Source organism: Lagopus leucura, unplaced genomic scaffold, assembly GCF_019238085.1.
Source record: "Lagopus leucura isolate 7727_CA_CO unplaced genomic scaffold, USGS_WTPT01 Super-Scaffold_100004, whole genome shotgun sequence".
NCBI lineage: Eukaryota > Metazoa > Chordata > Aves > Galliformes > Phasianidae > Lagopus > Lagopus leucura.
The window spans coordinates 14,370,508-14,381,329 of NW_024962264.1; positions in this window are offsets into that span (position 1 = coordinate 14,370,508).

Consider the following 10,822-nt stretch of genomic DNA (forward strand, 5'->3'; position numbering starts at 1 on the left):
ATGCAGATACACTGATGTGGCATTCCACCTTTTCCAGTCTTTGCCAGCTTGTTGACTGTAAGTCTTGACAGTTTTTGCTGCCTGCCAGCTTTCATCACTGGAATAAAATACAGCGTTTTGCATGCTGCACCTTCCAGGAGGCTGCTCTGCAAGTTGTACGGAATCATCTCCTCCTGGTGACTGTAAAATGGGTCCCTGATCATTGTGGGTAAGTGCTATGTTCCAGTTACTGACAATCCTCAAATGTAAAAAGGAAACTGTGGCTGACTAAATGGATTAGTCCGTGGAGCTGTGCGCTATTAAACATCATCAGTGGTTTAAATAATTAGTTTGGAACATCAGCAAAAGTGGGACGTTCAGTTGAGCTTCATTGGTAGAATTTTAGTTTGAAATATGATGAGTAAAGTTGTGTGAGTTGTGTTCATGTGTTGAAATTTTGACCAATGCATACTGATGTTGGGGCCAGCTACACAGCTAATTAACAGCACTCAAAGTCTGCATGATCATGCAAAAGACAACATTTGTAGATAGAAATAATGCCTTTTAATATTAGCCACTGTAGCTGGAGAAGTGTATGTGCTTTAGGGCACAGGCTAATTTTATGAGCAACGATAATTGCCTTGCTATTGAAATTCATTCAGGTCTATCAGTAAAGAGGCAAATCAACTTTGACCTTGAACAAAATGGCAGAGGTGCAATGTCAGTACTTACACAAATGTCCATGTAGATAGTGTTTTGTAGACTGATGGACAGTACTATGCTCAGTATTACACGACTCAGACAGTCTTGTAATTTGCTCTTTGTACAAGCAGTTTCTAGATGAGTTAGAATGTGCTCATTGTAATGAAAAAAAGATTAGAAAAAAAAGACAAAGGGTTTTATGGCTCATGCCTTTTCTGTTTTGCACTGTAATCAGGTGTGTTCAAAAGTGTCGTATATCATGCAAATAGCATGATCCCAGGTTACTTTTTGGGGGGTTAATTATCTTGTTCTGACCATTGGTTCCAGTACTCATCCATAACTGATATGGTATACATGATGTAGACCTATTTCCGTGTGCTGGTTTAGGTTGTAAGTAGCCAGCAATTACAGTTTAGTGTGATGAATTTCATAGTCAGAATGTGAAGGTGATAAAACTGAGTCTATTTCTGTATTTATTTCTGACATTAGGAATATACAAGATTTTGCTGGATTGGATCATTAACAAACTTTTTATTTTAGCAGGCTTTTTTCATGTTAACTTCATTGATTACGATTTGCTTTTTGGTTTGATTTCAGTTCTTTATTTATATAGGAAATTATAACTTGTAAGCAGTCAGTGCATTTGTAAAAATGTGTTAAAGGATATATGGATACGTTTGTGAAGTCCATGTAGGTAAGAATTAAATACGAGTCCACACTGGGAATACTTTCAGGGTGCTTGAACACAGGGCATTAAGTTATAGTTTGCAAGTGATAATCTGTCATTGTTAGTTGTTCTGCAGCTTTGCTTGTATCTTGGCAAGCACGTTCATGATGCCGATAGATTCACAGATTTGGTACATACATATTTATTCTGGACTGCTGCTTTTGACAGATGCAGGGAGGAGTTCTCATATATCTGCTAGTGTAGCAGCTAATAATGTTTTCAACAACATTCTTGGTATATCCTGAATAAATGGTGAATTGAAAGCATGTAATGATCCATGAGCTGTGGCTTTTATTTTCCAATCAAGACTCTCTCTCTCTCTCTCTCTCTCTAAAACAAACAGACCAAAAAAACAAAAGCAAAAAAAACCCATTGTTTTACACTTTTCTCTTTCAGTACCATTAAACTGAGAATCAATCAGCACAAAACATCAATTCTTAAAAGGATTTTTTCTTTCATGATGGAACTTCTCCCTGTTTGCTATTTTCAAATTGAATTTGGCACATTGTTTTGTACAGCACAGTGCTTCAGCAAACATATCCCACTAAACCTTGATTGCAGTGGGTCACTTTTGTCACAGGAACCAAAAGCAAGGAGTAGTTAGAGAAAAAATTAAGTTGTGATATTCCAGAAGCCTCCATCATGCTCCAAGAGAAGGTGAAGTTTGAATGAGGGAATCAATGGATTCATAAATGATTTCCTCCCCCCTGCCCCTTGCAATGCTGTTGCCAAGACTTGATTTCTTTAGCCAAGCAAATTAATAGTAAGGCTGCTTTGCATGCATCTTTGTAATTTCAGCATTTTAGAAGTTGTTTAGTTACAACAACTCGTCCTATTCACTGGTTTTCATTTACTGTGTTTATCCATTAGGCTGCAATGAGTCTCCAGGATCGTACAATTAAGCTGTGGCAGCCTATTCTGGTCTGTTTCAAAAACTGACAGTTTTTCATCTTAAAAGTATGAGGTCTTGCAATTGTTCAAAGGCTCTTTCGGAACTCACAGTTCTGAAGGTTTAAGATGTTTTTCTCTATTTATATGCATCTGTAGTCAGTTTAAGCTTGTTTGTTCTTGCCCATGCATAACTCAGCCTCTGTAACTCTTCTCTGTGCCTGCTGGGTGCATCTGCGCTAGTAAATTGAAAGAGCCTTAGACCTTTCTCAAGTCCTGGGCTTAATGGTGTGTCACAGCCCACGTTGTGTGCATAAAAGCCCTTTACTCCCTCATCTCCCCATTAGGGTGACAATGACCAGACCAAAGGTTAGGAGGCACGGGCCCAGGTCTGAGATGTATCCCCCAGCCTGCAGTGCAGACTGCTACCCATTTTGCCCAGGACACCAGAGCTGGTGTGGATGCTCCCATCCATGCATGCTGAGCAGGCAAAAGTTCTACCAAACCCAGCTGAATCAGGCACCAGTGCCTCACTGGGGACTGACGAAACATAGATGACGGTTATATAGCCTGTAGAGGTAGAACACATCTGTGTTTTGAAACTATACAGAACAGCGAGCTAACTGGGAGAGAGAAGCTGCTGCAAAGTACAGGTCACCCAAGCTGTGCTGCTTACACCTAGGAACGTGAGTACATGTGGGAGGAGTAGGATGTGCAAGTAATGAGCTACTTCTGAAAGTGCCTTGCTTCCTCTAGCCATGCAGGAATAACTCGGTGAAGATGGGTTCACACGAGTGGCTGTGGTCAGATCTCTGACAGGGATCTCCTGTCTGGCAGGTGTGTGCTCACTGAGTCTGCTGCAGTACAGCAGGAAGTTGTGTCCAGCTCTGGAATTATCACTGTGACAGGGTATGTTCTGTCCTCTTCTGCCACGCCGTGTGAATCGTTCAGTTAAAAACAATGACTTTTTTCATCCTTCTACTACTACCAGAGCACGTTCTCGGGCTCTAATTCCATCATGACCTGCTGTTCAACAATTAGCTTGATGAGTCTAGCCACCTTTTCCCTCAAAACAGAGCTACCTGTGTAGGCTGCCCAGTTTTGCCATTCCCCTTTTTAATGTTTGACTGCAAACAGAGAACCTAAACTTCTACCTACCAGAGTTCAGCTCATGCCAGATTCTAAGACCTGGTGACAAGGGTAATGGACATCAACAGGAGTGGTTACTCCACAACTCCCTGGACATGTAGGCTGCTCACCCCAGAGGTGCTTCTCTCTGAAAGTAGGCCACAGACACAGAGGGGTTCAAAAGAGAACTTCCACTTGAGTATTTGCTTTTGAAGTTTTGCTGAGCTGTAACAGATCATCAGCTATGGGAATGCACCTTATGAAAATGCTGGGTTTAGCTTTTTGGGTGTATCACAGCTAGACTGCTGAAGATGCCAGGCTTGCCAAACTTCATGAAAGGGAATGATCTGGAGACAGCCTGTGTTAACTGCTCCCTTGTCTTTCACAAATTGCTGCATGAATTGAAATCTCCATCACATTTGTCATTGGCTGTGATTGTTTCCAAAGCTCTAGAACATGTTCAGTGAGCTGCTACACAGTTGTGTTTTTCTGGAACAATGATGTAGACACGTTTGATGCAATGTGAAGTTGAAATGCATATGTGCTCAAGGCTTGCAAAGGTAATATTAGAGGACTTTGCTGTGGAGCATGCCTGGGTGGTGCTGCCTTGTCTTTGGTGCTTGTTGGAAATGGTTCCTGAGCTGAATTCACTTTGTCTCTGTTATTGAAATTGTGAGGGTCATCTGATTCATCATCTATGATACCCAGCCCTCTGTTTTTGTGATGGCTTCTAATTTTGTGCTGTCATTAAAGCTCATTGTTGCACTTCTCGTGTTTTCATGACAGAGCCATTGATGGCCATTTCAATTTTCAGTATTTTATAACTTTGATGAAAAGTAATTCTAATCTCTCTCTGTATTTAGGCACCAAAATCCTCATTATCAGAGAATTGTATTTTTGCTTAGCTAAGGCATGAACAATAGTTCTCCAATTATTTTCTGTAAACAGCTTTTTTTTATGGCAGTTCTGCTAGTTCCAGTCACCCCACTCTGGCTCAGCCAATGCATGGCAAGGACTTCAATTAATCTTCGGTTTCTTTTCATTTGCTGAAATCCTTCACGCTGACACTCTGTAATATTTCTCCTTCTAGTCATACAAGAACTCCTGAGTCTTATCTAAATCTGATTCTTCTCTGGGGGACATTCTGTCCTACCCAATGACATATCTAAACCTCAGTTTGAGTCCCCTTGTTGATTTGACCTTATTTTGACTCTGGTATTCCTAGTACATATGGTCTCTCACATCATCATCATACTGCAACCCAACGTCAACAACAACAACAACAACAAACTGGGTTAGGATTTCTGGATTAATTATTAAATGGTATTTGGTATTAAATGGTATTTGGTATTAAATGGTCCTTTGAATTCCAAACCTTTTACCAGCCTTTGCCAGATGTATATTATTGTAAAATGGGACCAATTTGTTTAAGGGGGGAACCTCTCCATGTTACTTTGCTGCAGCTGCTGTGAACAAAAGTACTGTATTATTATTATTATTTGTATATTTTATTTAGAATAAGATTGCTTTTAAAAGCTTAGTTTTTTCTTGTGTAATACAGGGGTGGTCAAGCTGACCCCCTGCATTTCCAGGACATCTGCTGGCTCTTCACAGTGTTCTGCTAGCAGTGACACTCTTAGTGAAGAAGGTCCACATCACTTGGAGAATGACTCAGAGACATCATCCCTCACCTCTCCACGAACAGGGGAGATGGCTGTGCTTTTGAAGAAAGCTTTAGAAAACATGACAAATCTTGATGAGTTCTTTGTTAACTTCAGGTCTATTTTTTTAAAGTTTGCTTAATTTCTCTTGTGTAGAACTGCTTTAGTATGTGAAAATGCTAGAAATAACATGTTCAGCTCAGGTGAAAGGAAGAAGGAAGGGAAATAAACCACATAATGTATCATTCACTCTCTCAAGACAGTGAAGGTGTGGCACAGGAAGGTGCTGAAAGGATCCCTGTCAGTACTGCTTTGATGTGTTAACTTTATATTCTGAGTGTGAGAATGAATTACACCTTAGCTTTGCAGCATATGCACAAGACATTGCTGTGACCTGCTAGGGTGTGAGCTCAGCAGCAGCCTGCTTGTGCAGGAGCGTATTTCAGCAGCAGCAAACTGTTGAGGCAAAGAAAGACAGGCAGGGCAGTTTGGGCACCAGGGCTTGTGCTGCAAGTTTGCATGTGTGCATTAGCACCTTGATAATTCTGTGCAATTCTGTGAGTCTCCATCACCAGGAGCCAAATCACAACCACTGTCAAGAAGAGGGACTTACTTTTTAAAGCTGAGGTTTGTAATTATACAGTTCTGTGACTTTCACAGTGAAAGTATTCAGAAGCATTTAGCCCTGCAGAGAAGGACCTGGGGATCCTGGTGGATGAAAAGCTTAACATGAGCCATCAGTGTGCTCTTGCAAATGAAAGCAAATGGTATCCTGGGCTCCAGGCCAGCAGGGAGGTGATTGTCCCTCTCTACTCGGCCTTCATGAAGCCTCATCTGGAGTACTGCATCCAGGTCTGATGCCCCCAGTACTGGGAGCTGTTTGAGAGGGTCAGGAGGAGAGCCAGTAAGATGATTAGAGGGTTGGAGCACCTCCACTATGAAGACAGGTTGAGGGAGGTGGGCTTGCTCAGCCTGAAGAAATGAGGGCTCTGGAGAGACCTCATTGTGGCCTTCCAGTACTTGAAGGGATCATGTAATAAACAGGAGGGGGAACAGCTGTTTACGAGGGTGGATAGTGATGGGACAAGGGAGAATGGTTTTAAGCTGAGAAGATAATCTTTCAGGAGATAATCTGAAAAACTAAAGCAAAGCCAATCAAAACTCCACACAAAGAAAATAGAACCCCAACTTTCTAAGTGCTGGCTACTGCAAGAATATGCTCATCACCTCATTCCATTTAATCTGTGTTTAATTCTGCATGCCAATTTTGGCATTGAGAAGAACACTGCAGCATTACTTTATTGTAGATGCTTTTTTTCTTTTTTTTTTCCTGTAAAGACTTCAGTCTCTGATTTCTTTGTCTTGAGCATACCAGTGCCCACCAGCCTGCAGTTGGCATACAGGTGGAACTTTAGCTGCTTGGCTTCAGCTCTGAAAGCCTTTTCCTCTTGTGTTTCTTTATTTTTTTCCCTTGACAGATGACAACTCATTACACTGGAGTTGTGAGTCCACAGATAGACATGTGGGCTGAAGCATATGCTGGATGTGGTTTAGTACATGAGGATTCATTAGTCTGTTGTTTTTTATCCTTGCACGATGCAGTGTTTCCCCCCCTCCAGATATGTTGCCTTACATATTAGTTTATTTAGATGCTCACTAGAGGTTTCTTTGGTCTCCCTTTTTGAATATTCAGTTGCCAGCAGTGGGCGTAAGCTCCAGGGTTGACAGCCAGTTCTGTTTGCAAATGTAGACTGCTCCCTGAGGCACAGTTCCTTTGTTAGCTATGTTTCCAAACTATTTAGAATTACACAACAGTCATGAGAGTAAAAAATGTCTTATGTCATTTTTAATCCTTTTTCTAATTAGCATTTGTCCATATATATGTTTTCAGAAGTCAGCTCATTGCTTTTTCCTGTGCAGTGAGCTTCCTGTGAGCAGGTTTTGTGTGTTTCATAGGATGCAAAAAGACCACTGAATAGAAAACAACTGATTTTCAACTGCACTGTAAACCTCCATGCAAAAAGACATGAGTATAGTAAGCAATGCTTTTGATGACAAATGGTTCATTCCTATCTGAACTGTCTTTACAAATTAGCAAAAATGCAACCTATTGAGTATAGACAACCTTTCATTTTAAGACTTCCTGGATGAAAGGGAATGGAAAAGGAAGGGGGAAGGGAAAAGGAAGGGAACGGAGGGGAAGGGAAAGGGAACAGAGGAGAATGGGAAGGGGAAGGAAAAGAAAAGGAAAGGGGAGTTATACCACCTTTTGGAATGTTCTGTTTGTTTTGGTTTATCAAGAGAGAACAAATGGATTTACCCTGAGGTTTACACTCCTCAGCAGTAGAGCTGCCTAAATTTTAGGAGGAAACATGTACCTGGTACATACAGAATTGTATTATGAAGCATGTTCTTTTGTGCTATCAACATCTTCCACTGAAACATCAAATGTTACCTACCATCACATGAAGCACAGAAGAGTCCTGAGTGAGTAAATGCTCTGCAATGGCCATCTCTGTAATCCTGGGAGATGAAACAACCATCAGCATTTGTGTAACTGCAGAGATGTACCTAGCTATAACCTCCCCAGCTTCCTCTAAAGTAAGAGAGATTAGCAACAACACGAGTAAGATTTCTGTGGGTGTTAGCAATAGGTCAGTAACATAATGCGTGTAGGTTTTGTCCGCAATCTTGGCTGAGAACTTGTTGAAAGTTCCTGCTTAAACCATGGAACTTCAGAAGTAAACATAGGACATCCCTTTCCAAGGGCACAAACTGTGGTGGATTACATTCAGCTCTAAACATAAACCAGAATTACAAATTCCAGTGAAATTCGAAAATGGCATTGCTTAGTACAAGGGTTAAATTTGATTCCTAGACTGGGGTCTAAGATTCTCAGAAGTCACTAAGCTACATTTCTTTGGTGACATTACCAGCTTGGTTGTATACAGACTTACTCATAGTGAACAGCAAGAAGAACAAGAATAATCTTGGTGAGGTTTTTTCCAGTAAAATTCACATACTGTCAGGTTGTATTTTTTCTGCACGTTCCAGTCTCAGGACTAATTTGACCAAACAGCTTCACATTTGCACCACTGCTTGTGCATCAGTGCCTGCCCAGCATTAGCAGGGCCTGACAGTAGGCCTGTATTTCAGGGCTCATCAGCCTCTGTTGAGACTTGTCACTTGAATTAAGACAGTTTAAAATTGGCATGGGTATCCTTACAGCATGACCGAGGTTGGAGTATGTGGAGCAGCATGTTGGTTTTGCTTTGAAACTCGGTCCTTAAACAAATGCCTATGCTGAGCTTTAATTATTGAGCTTTTAGTTCTCCTCCCTGATACTCTGCCCTGTCATCAAGAGACCAGACTGGTTTTCCTTGAGAACTTTCCATGGCATGTTTATAACCGTGATATTTTATATCTTAAGGCTGAGAAACAATAGTATTGCTGCAGTACAATGCTGCAGCTGCTCCATTTTTTCTTACAGCCTGAGCTTTTTTGTTATTATTTTCAATATCTTTTTTTTTTTTTCGCTTCAGTTTCATTTCATGCAGTTGCTGAGAATGACATTTCTCTGTAAAGCATGTTCAGAGGAAATGCGTGCAGACTGATGTCAGACTGTATGAGTTGTGAGGCTTGGAGTTGGACAGGTCTCTTGAGAGCTGTGTCAGCATTGATGCCTTGTTCGCAGAGGCAGAGGCTGCAACTCCCCTTTGTCTGCCCGACAGCAGGTTCTCCAGGGAGAACTTCTGTTTCACACCAAAAAGAGAGCTCCATGCCATCACTGTCTGCACCGCAGCTGATCCATAAAAGAATGCAGAGGGCCTTTTTCTTTCCTCACCCCTCTTCTACGCTAGTGAAAGATCCATTTATTTCAAAGCGGTATTTGTTTTGTTTAAATCCCTATCTTTAAGAAACAGGTCAAACTTGTCAGCCATGTGATTCAGTTTACTCATCTGTGAAGCTGACAACATGTTTTTTCCTTGGCTCAGGAGTGTGGGTGGAGGGGTTTTGTGATGTGTGTGAACAACAACAAAAAAATAGCTTGTGCAAAGAATAATTGTTTCTGAAATGCTAGCTATTAGATCTATTCTGGTTTGACTAAAACCTAGATATGTCACAAGGCTTTTTTTCCCTGCCTGATAAATTCTTACTGGCATTCCAGCTTTGATCCCTCCCATGGAGTTACAGCTTTACAGCAACATGCCTCAGTCTAGCTTACAGAACTACCATATTGCTTATATAAATGCCATCAAAGCTGGGCAGGTATTCTGGTTTTGCTCACTGTGCTGAACTATGACGCCAGGTAGCAGTGGTACCACCAAGATGTAATTCAGTGGAATTTCACCACTTGTACCAGCATAAGCTTTTTTCCTCCTTATCTTTTGCATCTCTTAGTGAGGTTACTGTATGTGTAACTATGTGGCACAGTCAAACCCTGTTTCTGTAGATAGCACCAGTGAGATTAGCCACCCATTTGATGCCAGAGCCAGGATGACATCATGCCTGAATCATCATGGAAACAATTAGACCATTGCTAAGATTTGCCAATAGTGCTGATGTCTTGGTTGTAACGCCTACCATACTTCTTGTTGTATGAAACATACTGGCTTGTGTGAAAAATTCCTTTTTCCTTCTTTTGCCTGTTCATACATTACCATCTGCCCTTTTGGCTTCTAAAATTTGTTTATTGAGATTATCCATGAAAACAAAACGCTGCTGAGCATAAGGATATAATTTATGCTTTTGTCCAGTTTAATTTGCTTATTGACAAAGACTTTAAGTCAGCGTATTAAGACAAATTATGTTTCTCAGCACATTTTTGGGGCAAGCAGATCTCTGAGGCATTTTTTTCTGTCATGGAGGCAATGGAAAGCAAAACAAAGTAGGTATCTAATGGTTTGTTATAGAACCAAGATGATGCATATTTACAGAATCAGTTTCTCTTGTATGAACTAAGGTAGCTTGTCTTGACCTATCGGGATAATTTAGTAAATTAGACTGTTGCTGTATTTCCTTGCAAGCAAAACCTAATGCAAATACCATTTTTTTCTGTGATTTAGACTTGTAAGGAAATTATTAGAAAAAACTACCCTAGTCCTCCTTTGAATGTCCTAAGGTAGATTTTTAGGTTCTTAAATTGAAAACCTCTTTCTGGTAAATACTGATTTATCAGAAACCAGCTCACATAGATTGTAACTCCATAAACTTGTCTTATACATATATTGCATGCACGTTAACATTCATAAATATATATGTGTGCTTCATTTGTTTTTAAAGAACCACCTTTGTCTGCTCCTAATGGTCTACTCCCTAACCTTGCTGGTAAAATGAGTAATACCATTGAATGCTTGCTTTATGGCTGTGCTGCAGGATCTTTTCTTCTCAGAGAAGCACCTCCACCTGAAGCCACTAACTTTCCCAATCAGTTCAAAGAACTTTTTCACAAGTTGGAATAAGTCATTCAGTGAAAGAGGAATTAATTGACATTTGGCAATTTGTACTCTTCCAAATGGTCAAATGTGACTTCAGATGTGGAAATGACCTCTTTTTCCCAGAGGCAGAGCAGTAGTACCTTTGGGCTCCAACATGGGGAAGTTTGTCTGCAGACACGTCTGCAGTAGTTGGGATTGAGAAGCACAAGAGAAACCCTGCCTGTCTGAGCAAATTCAGACAGAGTGAGGCAAAAATGCCTGTTGTTTCTTACCTGTGGTCTTTTGGACAAAGGTGTGTT